Source organism: Aegilops tauschii, chromosome 5, assembly GCF_002575655.3.
Source record: "Aegilops tauschii subsp. strangulata cultivar AL8/78 chromosome 5, Aet v6.0, whole genome shotgun sequence".
Taxonomy (NCBI): Eukaryota; Viridiplantae; Streptophyta; class Magnoliopsida; order Poales; family Poaceae; genus Aegilops; species Aegilops tauschii.
In genome coordinates, this window is record NC_053039.3 from 229,790,740 (window position 1) to 229,798,134 (window position 7,395).

Here is a 7,395-nt window from a genome sequence, read left to right on the forward strand (position 1 = left end):
TTGACGCCTCTGGCGCCTCTGGTCTTGGCAGGTTTCGGCACTGGGGCGGGCAGCAGGGGCGCTGCAGAGGGCGACGATGGAGTCCAAGAACCGTCTGAGTGCACCGGGAGCAGGCGTGGATGTGATCTCCGGTGCCGATGCAGCAGCGTCTTCATGGCCCGATTGGACAGAGGAGGCCAGCGTGTAGATCTTCTCGGGCGCATCAGCCGCGTCTCCGCCCAAGCCCGCGTGGACAGAGGTGGCCGGCGTCAGGGGCGCCACGGGCGTCGCGCGGAAGGGCCCCAGCAGCGCCTCAGCCGGCAGGGGCGAGGCCACTGGAGTGCCTCCAGGGGAGTCGCTGCATGGAGGCGAGTCGACCGTGGTCGTTGAGGGGTGAGCAGGGGAACCGCAGCGGCTCGCCAGCGCCAGGCCGGTCAGAGGAGGCAGGTCGCCGAAACCCGGGGGGGGGGGGGGGGGCGTCGTCGATGGAGAGTGCTCCCGGAGCACCACATGCACCATCGAACCAGGCTTCCTTCCCCTTGGCCGTAGGCGCGGGCGTGTCGGCCTCCAAATGCCTCCAAATGCAGCGAAGACGCCGGACCAGCCCTAGCAGGAACCGCGGCAGGCGCAGCCGGCAGGGCGATGAAGCGGTGCAGCTCTGCCGCCTTCCTAAGCACCACCTCGTGCAGCGCCAGGCGCTCGTCCGCCAACTTGCCGCCAAAGACCCGCCGGACCTTGGCCTCGGCCAAACCCACCATGCCCAAACAGCCCACGTCCGTGGAGGGACCAGCAGCGTGGCGCCTCCCGCCGTTGTCCCGCCGGCTGCCCTCACGACCGTCGCGTCGGCGTGGGGAGCACAAGCGGGGACGCGCGATGGCCTCACCGTGGCCGCGCCCAGGACACCTGCCTCCTGGATCACCTGACCGGTCGTCGTAGTCGTCGCCCTTGTCATCACGCCACCACGGACGCGTCTATATCATCACACATATTTGGAGACAATGAAATATATGTACTCTAGGGGTTAACCAATGTTTGGGGATAGGAAACGTATGTGTTGTACCGGGTCATCACGCACATTTACTTTGTATAACTGTGTGCACCATAATGACCAGCACAACTGGGGTTTTCCCTATAATTTAATCCCTGCAATTGAACATCTTCAGATTTGAATTTGAAAGTACGCAACCACATATTCATATCCATGATACATACACAATTTACGTAACTTCAACCATCGTTGCATAATTCAAATCATGATAGCATATGTTCAACCATTACAGAAGGCACCAAATTAAAACAAGAACCACTATAGCATTAAAGATAGTAAAGAGAAAGACAAAAAACATTCTGGTTGTTGGTGTAGGTGAAGAAGCGGAATGTTGCTATTGTACCTCCTTCATGCCAAAAACGCGCACAACTTTTGTCCAACTCATTGTGAAGACTGTTCATCCGTCCTTTACCATCTTAAGGAAGACTTCTAGTTCATCATTCACTACAAAAAAGAAACACTGTCGTGATAATACGTGTTTGTCACAATAAGTCACATTTTCTGTCACGCATGTAAATCTGTGATGATTTTATGATATAATCAAGATAGTCATATATGTGTTGTTGTAGAAGTGTTCCATGATATTGTGTTTTCTATTTGCATTTTGCTTCATTTTTTGAGACATTTTTCTGAGGATCGGTCTGCTGGGAATATAGATGCATCCTGGAGAATGCACTTCCTTCCTATGTTTGTACTACTCTACCATGTTATAGCACACAACGATCCAGACAAATCTATTGCATATGGTAATGGCTATTAGGCGAGGTTGCATTGGGAGCACCCTCAGCCTAGGCATCATGGAGTGACGAGTGGCCAACTCCGCCGCTGATTTGACTGTTGGGGTGCCTCAAGCTGGATTATGTCGGCTAATTCTTCTGTGACATGCCGGCTTGGCATGGGGTCATTGCTTCCCTTTTTTGGAAGGTGTGTTTTGGGATGTCTACCCTGCCTTTGACCACTATGGTCTGGTCAGGAACTTGTAGACAGTTCATCGAAAATCATTCTAATAGTTCTCGGTTGCATGCTACTTCTTGAGCTTTCATTGGTTTTTCCCTTGAAGATGAAAGGGTGATGCAGCAAAGTAGAGATAAGTATTTCCCTCAGTTAAGAATCAAGGTATCAATCCAGTAGGAGAAGAACGCGCAAATCACCAATACATGCACAAATAATCAAACACTTGCACCCAACGCGATAAAGGGGTTGTCAATCCCGTCACGGTCACTTGCAAAGGTGTGATGTGATAGAGATAGATAAATAAAAGATAAAATATTTTTGGGTCTTTTGGTTTATAGATCTGAAAATAAAAGACTGCAAAATAGTAGATCGGAAACTAATATGACGGAAAATAGACCCGGGGGCCATAGGTTTCACTAGAGGCTTCTCTCATGAAGGCAAATAATACGGTGGGTGAACAAATTACTGTCGAGCAATTGATAGAAAAGCGCAAAGTTATGACGATATCCAAGGCAATGATTGTGTAATATAGGCATCAAATCCGTTTCAAGTAGACCGACTCCTGCCTGCATCTACTGTTATTACTCCACACATCGACCGCTATCCAACATGCATCTAGAGTATTAAGTTCATAAAGAACGGAGTAACGCCTTAAGTAAGATGACATGATGTAGAGGAATAAACTCATGCAATATGATGTAAACCCCATCGTTTTATCCTCGATGGCAACAATTAAATACGTGTCTCGCTACCCCTACTTTGTCACTGGGTGAAATCACGCAAGATTGAACCCAAAGCTAAGCACCTCTCCCATTGCAAGAAAAACCAATCTAGTTGGCCAAACCAAACCGATAATTCCAAGAGAAATACAAAGATATCAAATCAAGCATATAAGAATTCAGAGAAGATTAAAATAATATTCATAGATAAGCTGATCATAAATTCACAATTCATCGGATCTCGACAAACACACCACAAAAGAAGATTACATCGGATAGATCTCCAAGAACATCGAGGAGAACATGGTATTGAGAATCAAAGAGAGAGAAGAAGTTGTCAGCTACTAGCTATGGACCCGTAAGTCTGTGGTAAACTACTCATGCTTCATCGAAAGGGCAATAGAGTTGATGTAGATGCCCTCCGTGATCGAGTCCCCCTCCGGCAGGATACCGGAAAAGGCCCCAAGATGGGATCTCATGGGAACAGAAGGTTGCGGTGGTGGAAAAGTGTTTTCATGGATGTTTCTGGTGGTTTGGGAATATATGTTAATATATAGGAGGAAGAACTAGGTCAGGGGGTCACGAGGGGCCCACAAGGTAGGGGGCGCACCCCCCTAGGGCGCGCCCTCCAAGCTTGCCGCCGCGTCATGGCTCTTCTGACTTGAACTCCAGGTCTCCTGGGTGTCTTCTGGTCCAAGAAAAATCATCGCGAAAGTTTTATTCTGATTGGACTCCCTTTGGTATTCCATTTCCGCGAAGCGCAAAAACAAGGAAAAAACAGAAACTGGCACTGGGCTCTAGGTTAATAAGTTAGTCTCAGAAATAATATATAATAGCATATTAATACATATAAAACATCCAAAACAGATAATATAATAGCATGAAACAATAAAAAAATATAGATACATTGGAGACGTATCAAGCATCCCCAAGCTTAATTCCTGCTCGTCCTCGAGTAGGTAAATGATAAAAATAGAATTTTTGATGTGGAATGCTACCTAACATATTTATCCAGGTATTTTTATTTATTTTGGCATGAATGTTCAGATCCATAAGATTAAAAAAAGTTTAATATTGACAGAAAAACAATAATACTTCAAGCATACTAACAAAGCAATTATGTCTTCTCAAAAAAACATGGCCAAAGAAAGCTATCCCTACAAAATCATATAGTCTGGCTATGCTCCATCTTCATCACACAAAATATTCAAACCATGCACAACCCCGATGACAAGCCAAGCTATTGTTTCATACTTTTGATGTTCTCAAACCTTTTCAAATTTCACGCAATACATGAGCGTAAGCCATGGATATAGCACTATAGGTGGAATAGAATATGGTGGTTGTGGAGAAGACAAAAAAGAAGGAGATAGTCTCACATCAAATAGGCGTATCAACGTCTATGGAGATGCCCATCAATAGATATCAACGTGAGTGAGTAGGGATTGCCATGCAACGGATGCATTAGAGCTATAAGTTTATGAAAGCTCTAAAGAAAACTAAGTGGGTGTGCATCCAACTTGCTTGCTCACGAAGACCTAGGGAAATTTGAGGAAGCCCATCGTTGGAATATACAAGCCAAGTTCTATAATGAAAAATTCCCACTAGTATATGAAAGTGACAACATAGGAGACTCTCTATCATGAAGATCATGGTGCTACTTTGAAGCACAAGTGTGGTAAAATGATAGTAGCATTGCCCCTTCTCTCTTTTTCTCTCTTGTTTTTGTTTGGCTTCTTTGGCCTTCTTTTTTTGTTGGCTTCTTTGGCCTCTTTTATTTTTTTCTCCTCACATGGGGCAATGCTCTAATAATGAAGATCATCACACTTTTATTTACTTACAATTCGATACATAGAACAAAATATGACTCTAAATGAATGCCTCCGGTGGTGTACCAGGATGTGCAATAACTCAAGAGTGACATGTATTAAAAAATTTATGAAAGGTGGTTTTGCCACAAATACGATGCCAACTACATGATCATGCAAAGCAATATGACAATGATGGTATGTGTCATAATAAAGGAACGATGGAAGTTGCATGTCAATATATCTCGGAATGGCTATGGAAATGCCATAATAGGTAGGTATGGTGGCTGTTCTGAGGAAGGTAATAGGTGGGTGTACGGCACCGGCGAAAGTTGTGCCGTGCTAGAGGGGCTAGCAATGGTGGAAGGGTGAGAGTGCGTATAATCCATGGACTCAACATTAGTCATAAAGAACTCACATACTTATTGCGAAAATCTATTAGTCATCGAAACAAAGTACTACACACATGCTCCCTGGGGGGTAGATTGGTAGGAAAAGACTATCTCTCGTCCCCGACCGCCACTCATAAGGAAGATAATCAATAAATAAATCATGCTCCAACTTCGTTACATAATGGTTCACCATACATGCATGCTACGGGAATCACAAACTTCAACACAAGTATTTCTCCAATCCACAATTACTCACTAGCATGACTCTAATATCACCATCTTTATATATCAAAACAATCAAAAGGAATCAAACTTCTCATAGTATTCAATGCACTTTATATGAAAGTTTTTATTATATCCCTCTTGGATGCCTATCATATTAGGACTAAATTCATAACCAAAGCAAATTACCACGCTGTTTAGAGAGACTCTCAAAATAATATAAGTGAATGATGACCCACAAGTATAGGGGATCTATCATAGTCCTTTCGATAAGTAAGAGTGTCGAACCCAACGACTAGCAGAGGGAAATGACACGCAGTTTACAACAAGGTATTCTTTGCAAGCACTGAAATTATCGGTAGCAGATAGTTGTGTGATAAGATAATTCGTAATGGGTAACAAGTAAAAAAAGTAAACAAGGTGCAAGGTGGCCCAATCCTTTTTGTAGCAAAGGACGAGCCTGGACGAACTCTTATATAAAGAAAAGCGCTCCCGAGGGCACATGGAAATTGTTGTCAAGCTAGTTTTCATCATGCTCATATGATTCGTGTTCATTACTTTGACAATTTGATATGTGGGTGGACCGGTGCTTGGGTGCTGCCCTTCCTTGGACAAGCCTCCCACTTATGATTAACCCCTCTCACAAGCATCTGCAACTACGAAAGAAGAATTAAGATAAATCTAACCATAGCATTGTAACATCCCAAAATTCTAAATTTTGGAATGTTATAATAACAGATAGATTGGATTGATTGTTTGATTGATTGACTGAAAGTGAGTGAAATTCGAAATCTTTTGAAAGTTAAATGAGAGGGAATAAAAGGACTTTCCCAAACTTTCATTTTTGCTTTTATGATCTCCATGAATTCAAATTCTTTTCACCACAAAACCCTGGAGAGAAGATGACATGACTTCTTCCATTTATTTAAATGACAAGGGGTGTTGAAAATATTTGAATTTCATTTGAAAATATTTCCCATTTCTGAAACTTTATGCAACTCAATGATTTTCACGAGAGAAGATAAAATGACTTCTTCAAAACAAATGAAATATGAGTTGGGAGTTTCAAAGGATTTATTCAAAGTCCCATTGAAATTATTTTTCAATATTGGAGTTATTGAGTTTTATTCAAATTATTTTTCTCCAAAAATAAAATATACAGAAAATAGGGTAACATGATTCCCTACATCAGAAAATTGGAGAGAAATAAATTTGAAATCATTTTGGTATTTTTAAAATGATCTTTACTGGATTTTATTGGAGCAGTAGCACTCTTTGCTTTATTTAAATTTGTGTGAATTTTATTTGGCATTGTAAAAATGTTCACGTTATAGGAAATCTTTTTCTGAAAATTTTGATATATTATATGCCTATATAATATTTTCATTTTCTTTTGTTTTTATTATTTCCTATTCTGTTTGTAAAAAAAAATCCCTCTGGACCGACCGGACCGGGCCGGCCCAGCTCGCCAGGCCACGGCCCAGCCGGCCCACGCCAGTGCCCCGTCGTCCCCGAGCTCCCGCAGGAGTTCGTCTCCCGCACGGGAGCGCCGCCGCTGGAGTCCGACCGGACTCCGCGTCCGCCTTGCCCCTTCCGCACGCGAGAGCCACCGCCTCTCCCTCCTATAAAGCCGCCCCTCTCTCTCGCCTCACCTCGCAATCCGAGCCGCCACCGCCGCATATCGCCGCCGCCGCCCGTGCCCAATCCGAGCCGCTGCCGCCGCTTGGTTCGCCGCCGCCGCCTGCTGCTGCCGCTGTTACCGCCGCCGCCGCACGCGCGCCGCCTCGCCTCGCCCCCGCCGCCGACGCCCGTCGCCAGACTCACCGGAGCCGCCGCTCGCTGTTCGCCGTCCCGCCGGCGGTTTTCTCCGCCTAAACCACCAAGCCGGCTGAACCGGTATAACCCCGATCCGGTTTTTTTACTTTTCGGTTTTTCTTTTTAGTCCGGTTTAGTTTTTTTAGTTAGATCTATTCAATGAACATTCTCTGTTTAGAACTAGTTAACGGACGTTCGCTATTTAGCTTTTTCTTTTTCTGTTATTTTCGCCAGGGACCTAGTTGTAGTTATTTTATTTACAGATTAGTCCCTGATTTTCAAACGATCACTACTTTTTACTCGTTTGTCCAAACCCAACGAAACCAACGCCCACGTCTTCGTTATGATCCCCTCTATCCAGTAAAACAACTTAAACATGTTTTTGAAAGTTTTAAAATTTGAATTAGATCAGATTTGAATTCAAACTTCGTTTGATCATAACTTAAGTTCCGTAACTC